The 19999-nt window shown below is 33.2% G+C and overlaps 1 long non-coding RNA gene across 1 annotated transcript in view; it reads right to left on the bottom strand.

The window, feature by feature from the left end:
• Positions 1–19614, bottom strand: part of LOC105853599 — a 37244-nt gene extending 17630 nt beyond the window's left edge. Inside the window, exon 1 of the long non-coding RNA XR_001145426.1 lies at positions 19564–19614. This is a non-coding gene — a long non-coding RNA (uncharacterized LOC105853599). The remainder of the gene's footprint in view (positions 1–19563) is intronic.
• Positions 19615–19999: the final 385 nt, after the last annotated feature.

Below are 19999 nucleotides of genomic sequence, written 5' to 3' on the forward strand. Positions count from 1 at the left end.
TTCCTCTGTGGATTCCAGATCCATCTGGAATGCTCTACCTAGGCAAATCATTTCAAAACCAGGGCTGTTAATATCTTTGGTTACCCTGAGTAGAAAATAAATGGAAACTGCAGAACAATCTTTTGTCATTCCCTTTCCCCCCTTATTTTACATGTTAGTATATTACCTTACATGGCAAAAGGAAGTTTGCAGATGCAAATAAGGATCTGGACCTTGAGATCTACCAGGAAATTTCCCTGGATTATCTTTATGATCAGTCTAATCTCATAGGTTCTTAAAAGAGGAAAGCACTTCCTAACTAAAGTCAGAGAGAAGTTGTAGAAAAGAAAGGAAGAAAAGCGATTCAAAGTCTAAAAAGGCCTCAAATGGTTGTTGCTGGCTTTGAAGATGGAAATAATGGCCAGTTTCCAATATCTTTTGGTGTTTGAAAACTTTCTGCCTTGTTATTTTTTTATACAGAATCAAAGCAGGCCAATCTAAGCAAAGTGAACATCCTTAATTTCTGGAAGATTTTAAAACTAATTGTCATTATGCCTCATCCAGGTAACTGCATTAACAGAATTACTAGTGATTTCCCTGTTTCCAATCTTTATTTCTACATATTTTACATTCCATTCTCTGAATTTGCTGTTTATAACACAAATTTCCACATAATTGGTTGAAAACTTTTATGTACTTGTTGCTTATGGAATAAAGTCGGAAATTATTTTATATGAGGTAAATTTCCCTCAATTTTACAGTTCCATTGTCCATCTGATCTAATAATAGCATATAAAAAATTTCTAGGAATAATCTTTGAATATGCGGGAACTATAAAATTTGTACACTTTGACTTAGTATCTATGGGTCACTTATGAGTCTAGTGGTTGATTTCTGCAAGTCCTTGAATCTCCTGATATTAATCTAATTCATTTTTCTAACATAGATACTTTTTGAGGAATGTCTTCTGTAAGATTTTCAAGTTGGTTCTTACTCTCCAAAAGGTTAAGCAATGTTAAATCTACTGAGAAGTTGGGTAGTAGATAACCAAATTTAATGAGCATATAAAATAAAAATGAATGATAGTGTTTCATCAGATCATGTATAGAACCTCATTATAAAATGCAAAAAATTGCAACTAGGGAATTGTAATGACTTGCCTGAGATCATTTATATACTGAACAGTACTATGTAGATTAAATTGGTCATTGTCTTCTCTATTATTTGCTGTTTCATACCTAAACCTTACTTTTTATTATTTTTTTAATAAGATTTATTTATTTATACATACAAGAACTGGGTTACAGGCCAGAGATGCCAGGGCTAAGAGAATTCACCAGGGACAGAGTGAGGAACAGAACAGGCAGGGTGACTAAAATACAGTGTTGAGGGGAGCAGTGGGCAGGTCAGGAGAGGTCTGCCATACCATGTTAGTCACCTCCTTGGTGGGGATTGAACTCATGCTGCAGTTAACTTCTGATAGCTTCATTGTGCTGTGCTTTAACATGTTGTGCCACCAGGGAGGGCCCACTTTTTACTAACTTAAACCAAGTACAGTCAATAGGTCAGACAATTTCCAAATAAAGGAAACTTTTCAAAATGGAATGCTCTTGAAATGATGGATTCTCAATTTGAAGATTGGAGACACTTTGTTTTAAAGTTACTCAGTTGATTTGTGGATTGATTAAAAAAGAAGCTGCCATTTCCCTGTTATATCTTTTATTAGGCTATGAGAATCAGAGTAACTTGCTTCACATTTTTATTTTACGTTTACCAGATAATTCAAATCTTCCCTTTGTCTGTTTCAATGATTTATAAAAAGGCTTTAGGAGTCGTTTTATTTTGTAAGAGAACTAAAGTGCCCTCTACTGTTACTTGTCTATCATTACAGTCAAATATGTATCAAACTTAATATGTATTAAATAGAAAAGTTGCCCATATTGGTATAAAAGCAATAAATGAAATTTTAGTAAAGTTAAAACTATTGGTTATACTTATTAGAAAGGAAATTATCATTGACTAAGTATTTACCTGTTTATTTTTATTTGTAACTAAAATTCCAAATATTTCCCTTAATCCTATTTTTGTCACTTATGATGGTACACAAGTGGAGGTAGAAGTTGTACTCCCAAATTATGTAGTTATTTAAATAATGGGAAAATTAATAAAATTTGAGAGAAAAATGCAAATTACAATTTTTTTTTATTATATTAGTTTATTTTTACTTTTTTTGTGTGTATTTTTCCATCTCAGTTGCAACCCCTTGGGTTTCCCATCACAAATTACACTTTTTAAAGAGCATTTCCAACTTCTGACATTGGTTTCAATTTTTATATTGTCAAATATTTCTACTATGTGGCTAATAGCTTTTTAAAAAGATGAATCAACAGATAATATTTTCAGTTTAAATATTCAGAAGCATAAAATAATTAAGAACCAATCATGATTAATACTACTGAAAACCTCTTACTACAATGTCATATGATTAATATTGAATACTTAAAAATAGAAACATCTTAGAGGTTTACATATTTGCTGGTTGCGAACAAATCTTGACTATAATTATGAATATTACTACCCTTCACTAAAAATTTCAAGTTAAGTCACATTAATTTGAATCATCATTAAATAATAATTGTCATTTGTAAGTCTCAATATTTATTTCAGTTATCTCTATATACTTAGAGAACCAACATCAGTGGACAAATTCATTTACAAGTTTACAAATCTAATCATCACAGAAATGTTTTTCTTATGTTTCTCACTCTGACTATTAAATCACCACCACAGTTTTTAAAATTTCCTACTTGTGGGTAACTATTCAGATCTTTCACAAAGACACAAATGCTGGCTGCTGGCCTTTTGGCATCTCTTAATATTTTCATAGACCTCAACTGAACTTTCATTCTGTTCATGGAACTTCAGAGGCTACAATAGAAAAAGCTTCTATTTGTCTTTTTCACCCTTTACTTCTAATCCTTCCCATAAGCACTTGAAAGTACTGTACTCAGCAGTTCAGGGATAGAGAAGAAAAAAGAAAAATCTGATGTTCACTTCATAATGTTTGAATCTCCCTTTTCATCCAGAGAAAAGAAAATTAAGCAAACATTAAAATTGGGGACAATATGGTGCAGATCACTAAAATTAATATTGGATGAGCTTCAAACACAATTATTTGAACTTATAACAGTCATTTGAACTTCCGTATGCCAGAATTAATCAGCAGAAGCAGCCATAAAAGCACACACAAAACAGGGAAAATGGCTTAGTAGTGTGGAGCAGAAGCAAAAGGGGCCTGCCAAAGAGTACTGAGCTCACGCCCAAACTACAGAAAAGTGTCATAACACAGGTCCTTCTTGGGTGTCAGTTAGTCATTCTTACCTTTTCTAACAGCCTGAGAAGAACTGTCAGCTGACTTTCCTCGCCCTAACTATATTGTCCAAGGAAAGAAGCATGTTCTGTCCCTATTTCCCAATATCTTATCTGAATCAGATCTCAGATACCGTCTCCAGTTTCTGCAGGAGCAGTTGTGGGTGAAGGTGAGTGTTCTGCCTACCCTATCTAATCAGGCACTACCTCAAAGAAAGGATACAGATAGGAGGCTGCTGACATAAACTGTGATCCCCAGTAAAATCCTATTGGTAATAAAAATTTTAGATGACTTCCTGGAAAATGATAAAGGGCCAATTCATTGAGATGTAATTTACTGCTGATGTTGTTTCCCTCAAACTTTGGGGATAGCTGCATTGTCAGCTGCAAGTCTGTAGGGTACATTCTTAGCTAATAAACGTTAGTACACCTGCACTGCAAATCCTCTCAATGATTTTTTACTCTATTGTATTAAACGCCTGATGATAGAGTGTATGCTGCTTACCTTGCTATGACCAATTTTCCTGACCTTTGTATTTTGGTAATATTTTATAATGTCAGATAAAATGTGGGTACATAGACACGTAAAATCGATTGCAAATAAGAGAAGTTTACTATGATGCAAATTAAAATCCAAGTTTTGTATGGTCTTTAAAGAAATGTTTGCAGGAATAAGAGAGAAGAGTAAGAAAAAATTTGGGATTGGCATAAGTTCTTGAACATCCTGAGGATTATTAAAAATCTCATAGCAAACTAGGACAATGAACTGAAAAGCCTATCAACAGACGGTGGATTGCTAAGATTTGAAGCGAAGAGAACCAGTGTTGGATGCTACAGCCAGTCTATTTTCCTAGGAAGCAAGCTACTGTCCCTGAACCCTGCATTTAGTTACTGCTCCTAGAAGGCTTGATTCTTTTGAGTGAGAACCAAGGTCGGGATGCTAGGATTACTGGCTGCTCTTGCAACTTTTTGCTTTCTGGCTCTTTCAGTAATCTAACAAATCTATCTATCTATCTATCTATCTATCTATCTATCTATCTATCTATCTATCTATCTATCTATCTATCTATCATCTATCTATCTATCTATCTATCTATCTATCTATCTATCTATCTATCTATCTATCTACCTAACTATACCTACACTTAGGAAAAACACCTGCACTCTACTACACAGACACAAATACATAACTATATGTGTACATGGACATTCATATACATATCTTAGAAACTGAGATGTCACTAATATCTCCAGTAGCAATTTACTCCCAAAGGGCTCCTTCCTTCAAGCTGTCTATATTCATATGCCCTTATACAGTCAATAATCTGGCTTTCAACAATTTCAACATATTCAGTCATTTGCTTAATTCTTTAGTACATTTAATATAGCTTCAGAATTGTTTTACTCATACCATTACAATGAAGAACTTACTAAGAAGAGTTTGGTACTTGTTTTTATTTCTCTCTCACTGTGAAATATAAAGCCAAATACTGTATTTATAAATAACAATTTAACTCTTTATTTGTGATATATATTTTTTGGCCATACAATTTATTAGAGAGTACTTAAATTTACTAACCTTTTATTATATATTGAATTTCAGATCATAGTTGTAACGTTTTCCTTAAAACAGATTTATAGGGAAAAACTTTTATTTTCTTCTAGCACTTGTGTTTTACACTTACCTCTCTGATCTATTTAGAGTTTACTCTTATGATTGTTTTTATCTCTTTTCCAAATTGTTATCCAGTTGTCCCTACACTATATATAAAACAGAGTATCTTTTCTTGAATGAATTGAGACATCATTTTTATAATAAACTGAATTTTTATATGTAGTTTTTATCATAATAAACAAGTTTGATAGCTTTCTCTTGTGTCAATACCATACTGATTAATGAAAGTGCTTTGTAGAACATATTTATATCTGGTAGTAGTTCTTCCTTGTCCTTTCCCCTTGTAATTCCATATAAGGGAGCACAATGAATAATAATTTACTAGCTATTCTTGAGATTTTTATTTTCAGTTTTTGTAAAATTAAGAATTTGATCAAAAAAGGTGGCTTTCACTATATCATCAATAATTTATACTAAACTTGAATTCTGGGTACTTTGATAAACAAAGAGGAATGATATCTTTTTATTCCTAATTGTGAAATAGTTATTTTATGCCTATGCAAGTTAAAAATAAAATTAACCCACTTAACAGAGTCTTAAAATGCTTTTATTGCCCATTTCTATTATCACCTTGTTGTTCTTACTCTTTTTCTTTTACTATTATCTTGTCTCATAAAGAGGAAAGAAAACCATGCCACAACTTTGTTCTGGTAGTTTCTACTTCATAGATAGAGAATTTGCAGTTGAAACATTTATCTCATCACTGTTTTGTATCTATACTGAAGTGTCCCTGCAGAGACCAGCGAAAATTAACCAACTCTGGCTCCATCATGGTACTTCATGCTAGTTTATATATCAGGGTAAGCAAACTTAGGTCAATGTCATCTGCTTCAAATGTGTGATTTTAGAAATCACCCTCTGATCTCAGTGGCACACAGAGTTCCATTGTGTCTTAACAATCCAAATCCTATAGTACTTATGTTTATCATTATAGTACGTTTTTTTGTTGTTGTTTGTGGAATAAGCTAGCATTTAAAAAATTATATTCCTCAAAAACTGTCTAATTCTTTCCATTAACTCTGGGAAAAAGTTGTAATCTCAAGGTCAACCACATATTATAGTTGTGAGTAGAATTTTATACTTCATTGATCTAGTCCAAATCTTTTAAAATTGCAACTCAAAAGATATATCACACCAACTTAGATATTCAATTTTATGTACCTTTAAGCCAATGGACCATTTCATGAAGACTTAGCTTTTCAATCAGGAGAGATTGCCCTCAGTGTTAGCAACTTTTGTGATTATTCTTGCTGTTGATACTTTTACTCATTTTAATATCTTCTTTTTGCCTGATCATTTGATATACTTCCCATTTTCTATTTAAGTCTTTTAATTATTTAAGAACATCTATATATTATGGTTATTAATCCGCTCACTGTCATGGTTTTAGAGATATTATCCCAAATTATGATGTTTTCACATTTTGTTTGACATATTTTGATATGAAAGTTTGATTATCTTTTTTATTGGCCCTTTATCATGGGAGTTTTTGAAGATTTCCTCCAATCGTCTGATCATATAATCTTTCACTCATTAAACTTTTCAAAATAATAATCTCTTTTATCCAGCTACATTTTATTTTGCTATCCAATAGGAGGTAACAATCTAAATATTTTTTTTTTGTTAACCAATTGCCCTAGTACTACTCATTTTTATTTGTAACAATTGGCTTATAGTGATATCTATCATACACACAATTTTTATGCAGGCTCTCTTACCCGATACATTACTACATTGGTCTATTCCTGAGACAATAGTATTCCATTTCAGTCACTATAGCTTTGAAACTGTTTCTGGCTGGCTCTCAGTTGATTTCATAAGGCTTAAATCAAGGTGTTATTAAGGCTGTTTTTTTTTTTTTTTTTTTTGTGGCTCCAAGGGTCAGATAGCACCTAACATCATTCATCTTGTTTGTAGAACTTAGGAGCATGACAATTGTAGGACTGAGGTGTTTATTTCCTTGCTGGCTGTAGGCTAGTAATCGTTCTCACTTTTTAAGATCTGCCTCCATTTCTTGGCTAGCAACCTTTTTTCTCCAGCTTCAAAGAAAGCAACACACACCCATCTCCCATTCTCACACTTTGAATTTTGTAAACTTTCCTGTCTCAGCTCCCCTCTGCTCCATAGTTCCCCTGCATCTGACACTATTGATCTTATGTATGAAATTTAAGATCAACTTATCTAGTTCTATAAAAAAGGCCACTGGAATTTTTATTGGGATGAGATTACATTTGCAAATTAACCTAGGGAGAACTGATACCTTGATGCTGAGATGTGCTAGTGAAGAGCGAGAATCATCTTTCATGTTTTCAAGACTATTTTTATGTTGTAGAAGTTTTATAGTTTTCTCTTTGCAGATTCTGAGCATTTATTGTGAAGTTTGTTCCTAACTATGTCAACACTTTTGTTACCAATTTAAATGGTTCTGTGCTTTTATTATGTGTTCTATCTGGTTACTATTTGTGTATATGAATGCTGCTGATCTTTACATATTGGTTTTGTATACTGCTGCTTACTTTTTTTATTGCTTGAATTCATTTTATCATTGATTCTCTAGGATTTTCCATGTATACTATCATGTCTTCTACAATCAGACTGATTATTTTAAAAACATTTATTTATTTATACATACAGAGCTGGGGTACCAGCCAGAGGAGCAGGAGTGGTGAGAGGATTCACCAGAGACAGAGTGGGGAGCAGAACAGACAGATTGACAAAATATACTACCGAGGGGAGCAGCGGGCAAGACAGGAGAGGTCTGCCTCAACATGTGGACCACTTCCAGGGTGGGGATCTAACTCATACTGAAGTGGCTTTAGTTTCTCAATGCTGTGCTTTAACCAGCTGTGCCACCAGGGAGGGCCCTACAAATAGACTGATTTTAATCTATATCTTATTATTCCTGTACCTGTTTTTCTAGGTGAACTGTATTATTGATTATCTTAAGGCAATGTATGATAATACATGGTATACAGGTACTTTCTAATCTTGCTACTAACCTTACTGGGAATGCTCCCACTATGTATTGCCTGAGGAAAGGGAAATAGACATTCATTACTACTTCCTAAAAGTTTTTACTAGGAATGAATGTTGAATTTTGCCAATGTCAGTTCTCAATATCTGTGAAGAACTGCATGTCATATTTCTTCAAAGGCTGATTAAAATAGTAAATTATTTTCTATCTATTTTGGAATTCGAAGTAAGTTTTATTTGGATATAATATATCAATTCCTTAATGTCACAGTGAGCTTGCTATTAGTTAAGATTTTTTTATGCCATTATCTACAAATGATATTGGTCTGAAATTTTTATACTATTTTTATAAGGTTTAGATGTCAATATTTGCTTCATAAAAAGAAACTGAAATTTATTTTTTGAGTTTGATACAATTTATGTGGCATTGGAACTGCCCGTTTTCTACAAGCTTCATAGTATTCTCCAATGTGATTATTTGGATCTGGGTGCTATTATGTAGGATACTTAGGAAAAATTTTTCTACTTGTATCAAAGATAGTCAGAGTTTTTTTTTTATATTTACTTGGGTCAGTTTTAGTATGCTGTATTTGCCTAAGAAATTACCCATTTCCAACTTTCAAGTATTTTTCATAAACAAGATATCAATGACTTTTTCTCTTCCTTTCTTGATTGAATTAGCTAGTGGTTTGTTCTGCTTTTACTTTAATTCCTTCATTTTTTCATTGGATTTACTTCTTTTGTTCTTTGCTTAATGTTTTGAGTTAGGACTTTAATTCATTTATCTTTATTAATCTCTTTTTATTGACATAAATACATATATACATAGGTATATAAAGTTACAAAATAATTCTTTTATCATTGCTTTGGTGTACTATATAACTTCTGGTATAGCATGACTTAATTATCATTTTTCAGAAATTCAGCAATTTTATTCCATGCCCTTTTTACCCAAGTTATTTAATACAAGATCATTAATTTCCTAGTGAATAGTCTATCATTTTTTTATTTTATTTGTAAGTTCCAATATTACTGTGTTGTAAACAAATCACTTTTTATTAAAAGTGTTATACTCTCTAAAACCAACCAAATTTTCTTTGTGTCCCAGAAAGTGGTTAACATATTGTGGCATACAAATCAGCACCTGTTATTATATAGTTTGTTAAAAACATAAACTTAATTATTTTAAAGCTACAGAAGTTTTATAAACTTTCAAGGTTGTCCTAGTGACAACCTCTTCCTCTTCAGAAAGGAAACCACTTGACTCACTATTATGGCAGTAACTTTCTTTTCTTTAGCTTTACCACAAGTATAAATTTCTAACCAGTATAATTTAATGTTGCCTATTTTTTAACTTGATAAAAATTTAAGTTATTTTTAAAATTAAAAAAAAGTTATTTTGAGATTCACATGATTTATAAGAAATATACAGAAACCAAAGTCCTTTTAATTTTCCTTAATGGTAGCATATTGCAAAACTATAGTATTATTACTGTAATAGTGATGTGGAAGGGCCCTCTCTGGTGGTGCAGCGGGTTAAAGCACAGCACTGAGAACCTAAAGCCACTTCCGCATGAGTTCGATCCCCGCCTGCCCCAGAGGTGACCACATGGCGTGGCAGACCTCTCCTGACCTGCCCGCTGCTCCCCTCAGCAGTGTACTTCGTTGATCTGCCTGTTCTGCTCCCCGCTCTGTCTCTGGTGAATCCTCTCACCCTCCGTACCTCTGGCCTGTATCCCAGTTCTGTATGCATAAATAAATAAATCTTAAAAAAAAAAAGTGATGTGGGAAAAAAATCAACCAATCTTATTCAGCAAGATCTTTTTCTTTGTTTTTTTTTTTGTTTTTTTTTTTTTGTTGTTGTTGTTGTTGTTTCCCCTCCATTATCTCAGATCCTTGGGTATAGCCTCACTTCTCTCTCTAACCCTCTCCCAGAAACACTTCCTTTCTGTCACTACTCCAGGTTCTGAACTCATTCAAGTTCCTTTCTTACAGCCAGGGTGATGAAATACTAAATATGTTTGACTTTTTTTGTGTACTGTTTCACTTCCTCCGGCTGGAGGTGATGATGTTGGCGTAATCTATCTTCTTGTTCCCCTTTGTTCTTCAGGGAATCATTTCAGTTCCCTCTTCTGCCTCCTGCCCTGAGTTCACATAACCATTTATTTGCTGTGATGGTATGCTGGTACTGGGATATTTGTTAGAATCTGTTTGTTTTTTTTCCTCCTAAGTAATATAAATGTTGTAATGTTTTCTGTCTTGTAACAATGTTTCTATGAAGTTTTATTTGATGTCCTTGTTGACCTTATGGTTATTTTGGGAGAGTGATGGGGAGATTTGGAATCAAACTACTGCTATTGTTTTTCAACCTCATCTAATCTCTCCAATGGCTTTAAAAATCACCATCAGTCTTTTGAATAGGAGGAAACTGAGTCCCAGAGAAGATAAGTCATACCCAAGTTGGTAAGTGGTATACCTGGGAAATGCTGATACAAATTCAACAAAATCCCAGGATTGAAGAGACTGTAATATTTCCATAGTTTAGATAACTGTTATAACACATACCCATAGTAACTATTGAAATTTCTGCATAAATATCTACAGTGATAAGGGACTCATTGCCTGCTCCACCTTTGAATTCCTCTAAATATGGCCAAGAATTTTTCTCTTATGTTGTATTACATTGTGCTTCCGTGACTGGTCCAAGTTATATACTTTGTGATTGGGATAAACAAAGTTTATCAACCACTACCCTTGCTCTAGTCAATTATTGCTGGAAGTTATAAATGTATCTAAGGGTCTTTCACCAATTTATTTTTTTTTAAATCTTCTCTACCACATTATTCTCATTTTAGACATGTTTTTTCCTTCTTTATACCTTTACAGAAGTGAAAACAGAGCTACTTGAACAGTATGACTGACAAAAATAGAGTAGTACAAATTTCTATCTTATTGTAGATATTACATTTGTGAATGTGAACTACCAAATTACATATATAAGTATATATATGTGCAAATAGTACATATATGCGTATAAATATTATGTATCTGTATACAATGTTTATTATATACATATATTTTACAGTGTGTTTTTCTGAAATAGCATGTCACTTGGTGGATGATTAAAGCTAGACATTAGGAAAATCCTAATCTTTTCCCACATATACTGATGACAAGCCCTATATTCCCATGCAGTTTTTGTGCAGTTAGCTATATGATCCCAAAGACTGGACTTCATTTATACTCATCCAATTTTATATTATCTAACCAGGCCTGTCATTTTAGTTTAATGAGATTTTTATTTTGACTTTTATTCATGTACTATAACACTATCTTCTTGCTTCTTTTTAAAATAATCATAAATTCAACAATGGTATGTCTTAGTAAATATAACACTGGCATACGACAGGATTGAGAAGAGTCCTGTTGCCTTTCAAATCTTCTCTCTAAACTGATGACTCTTCAAATGATAGCTTTAAAGATATGTGACAGATTATTAAGGTTTAACATAGCTCACCTTATTTAGCTATATAATACCTGGAAATGGAGCCAAATCTTTTGAAGATCTTAAGAACAGTATTTTGAGTTTTGATTTTAGATAAGTGGCCCAAATAATCTCTCCTTTCAATAGACGAGGTTTTTATTCTTTCATGTTTTTCTATCCCTATCCTCACATATTAATCAAAGAATATACTTCGTGTAGATAATGTCAAATACTTTCTGTTAGCAAATTTTTTAGCATGCACTGGTATTTAAGTTTCACCTTATTTTTTTTTCTTTCTCCTCATTAGATATACTGACAGCCTGTTAATCAGTTGAAAGTTTATATGCTTCTAACAACACTGACAGATTTATTCACTGAACATGGAAAAATTATCACATGAATTCTGATTCAAAGTGCTGACTAAAAGAAGCTGAATTCCGCTCTTCTACATAGAGTCTATAGTTCTATGTGGAATAATTTCTTCTTAAGAAAACCTAAAGACTGGTTGAGTAATGGCTATAGATCAGGCAAACAAGAAGAACATTACATTAAATAGGTAGGAGAAAGTGGGACACAATCTTATATAAACCTCACTATTGTCTATAACCTGGAGGGACATGAAAACATGGAGTTTCTCTTGAAAGAGCTAAGAGTCAAGACTCACATTGGGTACCACAATCTTTAAGACTTCCAACTTTGAGACAAATCACTAAAACATCTAGCTTTGTAAAATATGGAAACTTGTATTCTGAGACCCACAGATTCTAGTGATCCAGTAGATGAGTTTTGAAGGACTCACACACTTGGATATCTGCCATGGACCCCAGCTGAGAGGTAGCTAAGCATGTCCAAACTCAAAAGTGAACGAGGCTCACCTCGTATGTTAAAACACAGGTTGGAAGGGCAGATATCTAATATCACACATACATATAAGAGCTTGCTGGAATAGTCTCCTTAGAGGAGGACTGGTAGGTACTCTCTCTTTGTTTCTCCCTCTGCTGTGTAAAAGGGAACTTGAATCTGGTATCCCCATTTTTGTGTGCTGCTGACTCTAGATCACTGACTCTGGAGGCCAGAGAAACAATTATGTATTTAAGTCTTGTGGAATAGCTATGATAGCAATAAATATATATTTATAGGAATTTACCTCTAGCAATAATCTCCTACCTAGTGTATATCTATAGGGATTAGTACAGTGACTGCCCATGCTGTTCTAAATGGAAGATTGTTTTTTTAAATCAAAGTTTCTCGTACTTGGATTTACATCAGATCACCACTTCCAGAACAAACAAATAATACTATAAAGGTACCATAATTAAGTTGGTTTTAGATCAAATTCAGGGCCTACTGGATGGACCACATTATGTAAAGCAATGTTAAGTTTCACCTAAGCTTTATTTGCTAGTTGTTACAAATAGTAAATGGTTATGCTGTTTAACTCATCAAGTACTCATTCTGTTAATTATATAAAAAGTTTAATATATGTATATTATAGAAAAAATGATTGAAAATGCTATGCATGGTGGGATGCAGCAAAAACAGATAAAAAGGGATTAATGTCTACCTCAAGAAACAAGAAAATTTTTAAATAAATGGCCTAACTAAACACTTTTAATAACTGGAGGACAAGAACAAGTGATGCTAGAAGTTAGAAGGAAAGTGATAGCAAAGATAAGAGTGATAATAAATGAAAAAAAAAAACCTATAAAGAAAATAGAAAAGATACAGCTAACAACCCTTTTGCTAGACACAGGCACACAAAACAAGACTCAAATAAATTCATAATGGTCACAATCAATACCACAGAAATACAAAGGGTCAGAAGAGACGACTAGGTACAAATTGTCAACAAATTGGGCAACTCAGAAGAAATAGATAAATTCCTAGAAACATACAACTTACAAAGAATGACTCATGAAGAATAAAAAAAAAATCTAAATAGACTGATTCTAGAAAGGAGATGATTTAGCAATTAACTCTCAGTACTTGTAGGTGACATCATGTTGTACCTGGAATGCCCTAGACTCTATCAATAAATAAAATCATAAAGTTGCAGGATACAAAATCAATATGTAAAATCTTTTACATTTCTATACACTACTAACTAAACTCTCACTAAGAAAATAACCCATTTCTCCTGACCCGCCCACCGCTCCCCTCAGCAGTGTACTTCCTTGAACTGCCTTTTCTGCTCCCCACTCTGTCTTTGGTGAAGCATCTCGCCGACCTGAGTCTCTGGCCTGTACCCCAGTTCTGTATGCACAATAAATTTAAAAAAAAAGAAAATAACCCATTTATAGTTTCATCAAAAAGAATAAAATACCTAGGAACAAATTTAAACAAGGAGGTTAAAGTCATCAAGTCCTCATTTTCTTAAATATATAAAGTTTAACATACATATATATAATAGAAAAATGATTGAAAGTGCTATGCATCAAAACAAGAAGGCAAAAGATCTGTACAATGAAAATTCTAAGATATTGAGATTGCCCCAAGGGAATTTTTATATGGATTCAATGCAATTCATATCTAAAGTCCAATAGCATTTTTTCAAATAAATAGAACAACTAATCTTAAAACACAGCATGGCATCACAAAAGACCCTAAATTGTCAAAGCAACTTGAGAAGGAAGAATAAAATGGAAAGCATCATGTTTCAAACTACACTGCAAAGTCATAGGAATCAAAATAGTACATTACTAGTAATCAAAACAGTACAGTATAATAATGTATAGTATAGTATAACATATAGTAATCCAAATAGATTTATGTTAGCATAAAATCAAACACACAGATAAATGAAATAGAACATAGGCCTCAGAAATAAACCCACAGTTAATTAGTTTATATAGGAGCCAGGAAAGGGCAGTTTCCTTATTAACAGGCCAAAAAATGAAACTGGAATGTCATGTTATACCACAAAAATTAATTAAAAATTGATTTAACACTTTAATGTGAATTCTGAAACCATAAAAGATGCTAGAACAAAACTTAGATCTTGAGTTCTTTGACAGTAGTCTTGACAATGATCTTTTGACTCCAATGGCAAAGGCAACCAAAGCAAAGATAAATAAGTGGCATTAAATCAATCAGAAAATGTCCACAGATCAGAGAAAATCATTATCAAAATGAACAGGCCAATACTAACTAGGAGAAAATTTCTGAAAATCGTGTATTTTATAAAGGGTTATATCCAAGATATATAGACTACATACAACTTGATAACAACAACAACAAAAACCTCTATAATAAAATAAGGACAGAGGATCTATACAGACATTAAAAAGAAAAAAGGCATATGGGGGAATATACGTAGTCACAAGGTACATGAGAAGCATCAACATTATTAAGGAAATGCTATCAAAATCATAGGATCATCTCACACCTATTAGAATGGCCATTACTAAACAAAAATTGAAATAACAAGGAGGATATTGATCGAGCTGTAAACTGGTCTAGCGACAATGGAAAACAATATGAAGGTGTGTCCAAAATTAAAAATATAACCACCATATGATCTAGCAATATAACTTTTGGGTATTGTCCAAAGGAATCAAAATCACTATGTCAAAAACTATCTGCATCCGTGTGTTTATTTTAGCATAGTTTATAATGCCAGAGATGTTGAGACTATCTAGCCACATAATTTTTGGTGAAAGAATAAAGAAAATGTGATATATAAAGTACATATGCACACAATCATAAAAAAGAATTCAATCATAAAAAAGAATAAAATGTCAACATGGATGAATTTTGAGGGCATTATGCTAAGTAAAATAATTAAAGGCAAATATCATGTGATCTAACATATATATTAGCTAAAATTATATTTATTATCTAAAAATATCAAGCTCATAGAGAACTTCACCAGTGGTGAAGAGAGGGAGGTAGATGAAATGGGTCAAAAGGTACAAACTCTAATTATAAAATAATTATATGGGGAGTATAAAATAGTTATGGGGAGATAGTTTACAGCACAGCAATTATAATTAATAGTATTGAAGGGCATAATTGAAAGTTTCTAGAAGAATGCTAACTAGACTTATTGTGGTAATCATTTTGTAGTACACAAAAATACTAAACCATTATGTTGCATACCTGATACTAACATACTTTTATATGACAATTATACCTCAGTAGAAAAATTTAATGTGTATGTTTATAGAAAAAAGTGACTAAAATTGGCATTCCAATACAAATGTTTACACTAACTACCACTATTTACTATGAAAAATAATCTGGGTATGTTTGAGATCTTCTGGACTTTTAATGCTCTAATTAACACATGGAAATAAAACTTTTATGTAGTAAAAATACCAATACTTTTATTAGAATATTCTTAAAATAATATTATGATGATATAGAGATTAGTGGTTGCCAGGTAATAAGGATGGTGGAGGGAAGGGAGTGGGTGTACTCTTAAAAAGGGAGATCTTTGTGCTGATGGCATAATCTATATAATTGCAGTGGTGGTTACATGAATCTATAAATGTAACAAAATGGCATAAAATCATACACACATTGCATTAAAGTCTTTTCTAATCTTGAGAAGGTACTATACTATTCCCAGCTTATGTGAACACCCACTTTCTTGTCATTCAGTGACTCAAAGAAAGCTAAAGGCAGCATCCCCTGGATCTTTTACTCCCTTAAGTTTCAGGAGAATGATCCTCAGGAAGGAGGTTCATGTAACTATTAGGAGAAATTGGGTGAAGGGTACACGATCTGATCACTCTATACTATTTTTGCAATCCCCTAAAATCTGTAATTTCTAAATAAAAAGTAACAAAACTCCAAAATAAGCAATTTATTCCACGAACAGTTCATTTTATGTATTTGCTTTATAGCATTTAATGGATATTTGCTAAGGTTAAACATATCATCTAACTGCCTCCAGTCATTTCCAGAATGAGTCAGGATTATAAACAAACTTAAAATAGTTCAAAAGAGCTGTTCAATGAAAAGCTAGAGATCTTGTGGTTAAGTGAATAAACTAACCTTATAGTTACTGTAAGAATTAAAGTAACCAAATAGCATCAATTTTCAAGAAATAGAAAATCGCATGTCTTTTAAAAGGTAACCCTGGTAGGTTAGTAGATAAAACATCTTCTTTGTCTTTCCCAGCTTATGTGAACACCCACTTTCTTGTCATTCAGTGACTCAAAGAAAGCTAAAGGCAGCATCCCCTGGATCTTTTACTCCCTTAAGTTTCAGGAGAATGATCCTCAGGAAGGAGGTTCAGAATCTCATTGGTTCTCCTTTGTCACTGTCGCACCAGTGAGTGCTACCTAGCTCAGTTGTTTACTCACTCAGCTGGCAGATTTTGGAACCCTTAAACTCTGAATTTAAATATTATAACCTGGATAATTTGGTGACTATATATATATAGTGATATATAAAATGGATGATTATATAAATTATATAAGTGTTTGAGTGACAACTTACCTAAAACATGGCAAAGTCATATATTAACTTGCATCATGAAAACTATAAGCAGTCAGAAATTTGAGTAACACTCAAGACAAATTACAATTCTTTAGATAATACTGCTGCAGACAGTCTGTGGCCAGAATTTGAATGTTCTAACTGAGAGAGCAGAACATTTTCTCAAGAGCCTGGTGATCATATTCTGAGGCTCCAGACCAAAACTGGATCTGAGAATGACAAAGACTTTCTGCTACAGGCCCTGAATCCTTGACTTACAATAGACATCAGATTGAACTTTTTAAGCAGTGTATTTACTATCATAAAATTAAAAAGCCAGCAAAAGAACTAAGGTTAAGTTGATGCTGGTCATGAACTACCAAAAGAGAAATGATAAATGAAAGGAAAAGGAAAAACAAAAACAAAACCAAAAACAACCCCATGAACTACTGGGTCAGAGAAACCTAAATTCAAGTATCAGCCTACAGAAGTTTGGGAAAATTGGTTGGATAAATTACTCAACCTAGGCTAGATAATGTTATGGTTGCAAACACTCCTTCCTCATCCTTAATCTGAATCTCAGGAGTTTACCAGAATAAAAATTTTCCTTTATACATCCAACATAAGTTCAGAAGAATACTGGTGCCCAAGAAAGCTACTCAAAGATCCACAGTAATAAAAGGTTTCATTTTGACAAATCGTTTATCAATGCAGGGAGGATAAGAATATGCTAATTGTATGCAGGATCTTAATGTTTCTCTGACACTTTTGTTCACATTTTATGACCAAAGCAAGTTATACAGCCACACCTATTCTCAGGATGTGGAGAAGTACAATCCTCTCATGTCAGAAGGGAGGAGAACTAAGGTATTTGTAAACAATCCCAGTGGTTACAACATTTTCCTTCTCTTTCAACTTTAGTTTCCTGCCTTGGGAGAGCTGGAACAATAATACCTAACTTAAGAGGGCACTTGTTCAAACTGCTTAGTGATTAGAAGCAGATCTGTGCCACTCTGCTTAGGATAGAAATCAAATATAAGGCTTGGTTGTGTAACCTTGCATACTTTTTCTTAATTTCTCTTGCATCCGTTCATAAGAGAAATAGAATTGATGCTTATTACTTAATTGTGAGGGTTAAATAAATTAATAAAAGCAAAATTTTTAGAATATTACCTAGTACATAGTAAGATAAACATTTGATTTTTGTCCCAACCTTGGTTTCTGGAATTCAAAAAACCCTGCTACTTGGTGGCTATCATGATGACTATCATCATGACAATAAAAGTCATGTTTGCTACTACTTAAGACTGACCTATTCAATACTTACAAAATAAAAGTCAGTATAAACTATAATCTGATTCTACCATTGAATGGATTATGTAGAATTTAAGATCCACTGAGGCATAGGTTTAGTTTGGCTAGAAGTACATGCTGCAGGTGCAATCCAGAAGGTTCTTGAAGGTGAAATCATCAACTTATTTGCTACTGTTGTCCAATGCTATCATATTCCTGAGCTGGACTCTGTGGTAATGAGTGCATTTTTGTGGAGAGGGATGATATGGAATAGCTTAGCAGTACCTAAAAATTTCTATTCAGCTCACAGGAAGTAAGGTAGAGATTAGTCCCTTCAGTACACTAACATGATAGGGCCTGCAAAAATACCAAAACAAGACTATTTTTTAAATATAAATTCATGTATTTTGTTTGTTTGTCTTTAAGGCTTAAGTCTAGATGATGAAAGCTCCTTAGTACATCTAGAAATCCACAGTTTCCAGTGACTGAATTATTCAGTGAATCCTGAATATTGTTAGATTTCCAAGTAAGAGTAGTGCCAAACTGCAGAAATAACTGGTTTACCTGATGGAAGCTCAGGGTTAAAACAGGAAGTCTTTTACTCTCTGAGCCAAAAAGGAGGGTGTTAGGATCATACTTGGCCCTTTTGATGACCAAACTTTTAATGAACTCAATACTACAGAATGTTTGGCAGCCTGTGTAAGATCAAAAGGTATGGCATGTTTTTAGTCAGTCTGGAGATTCTTTTCATTCTTTAATTATGATTCTTTATAAGATCATCAGATCATCGTACTCATCTCTTTCTGACCTGTGGGAAGTCCCAGGTATAATACTAGATAGGTGTGTTAAAATGAAAACTCTAAGATGTATATGTTTCAAATTTCCCTATAAGTAAATTATCTTTGAGCATGTATAAATTTGTCTTGGGGAGAACTACTATTATTTTGACCAAAATTGTTACTAGTTTGCTATATGGGATTGTCTCAAACCTATTAAGAGAGGCATTCCTTAGTTACTGTGACAACCAAAAATGCCTGTACACATTTCCAAACACCCTCAGGGCTCACTGTCCCCAGACGGAAGCATTAGATGGAGCTTGTTAGCACATGTGACTTGGTATGTGAAGGAGTCCAGATTTTTTAGCTTTGGCTGAACATAAAAGCATCCTCAAGCTGGTGTTTCAAGTTAAAATCCTTTCTTCTTAATAAAAGTCAATTTTTAAAACCACAAACCATTCAAAGAAAAGACAAAAAATTCAATCACAATAACATTCTAAAAGTGAAAAATATAAAGTTAAGTTTATAGTCTAGTCAAATTCTTAACTCATGGAGGCTTACATTTCCTAGCCCAATCCTAGGTTACCTACCCATGGAGACAGGTAATGGGATCTCAGAATTAATCTACCAGCATCTCCTTTAGTCCTCCTGTGGAAGTCTGTTAACTTTTTGTGCTTTGACTTCCTTCCCTGCAACTGAAGCAATATAACACAGCATTAGTTGAATGCTTTTCAACATCAGGTTTTTCTCTCTGATCTTTCAGTTTTGTGGTTATGTGGGAGAAAATGGGGTTGAATTGCTATAGGGAGCTTTTTAAAGGGGGCATTGCTTTGTGAAATGGGATAATATTTTGAAGAAAACAGGATGCTTGTTTAATAGTTAACTTTTTATGTTAACTTGTGGAAGATAAAACAAGTTTGTTCCAGTTTCAGAGGGTGTTACTTAAGATGTGTGCTACTGCTTTGTTTTGAAAGAAAGATGATCTGGGAGAAAGTTTCTCTTAGTGACTGGTTGAACAAGGGCTCT

This window comes from Condylura cristata, unplaced genomic scaffold, assembly GCF_000260355.1.
Source record: "Condylura cristata isolate star-nosed mole 26May11 unplaced genomic scaffold, ConCri1.0 scaffold00001, whole genome shotgun sequence".
Lineage (NCBI taxonomy): Eukaryota > Metazoa > Chordata > Mammalia > Eulipotyphla > Talpidae > Condylura > Condylura cristata.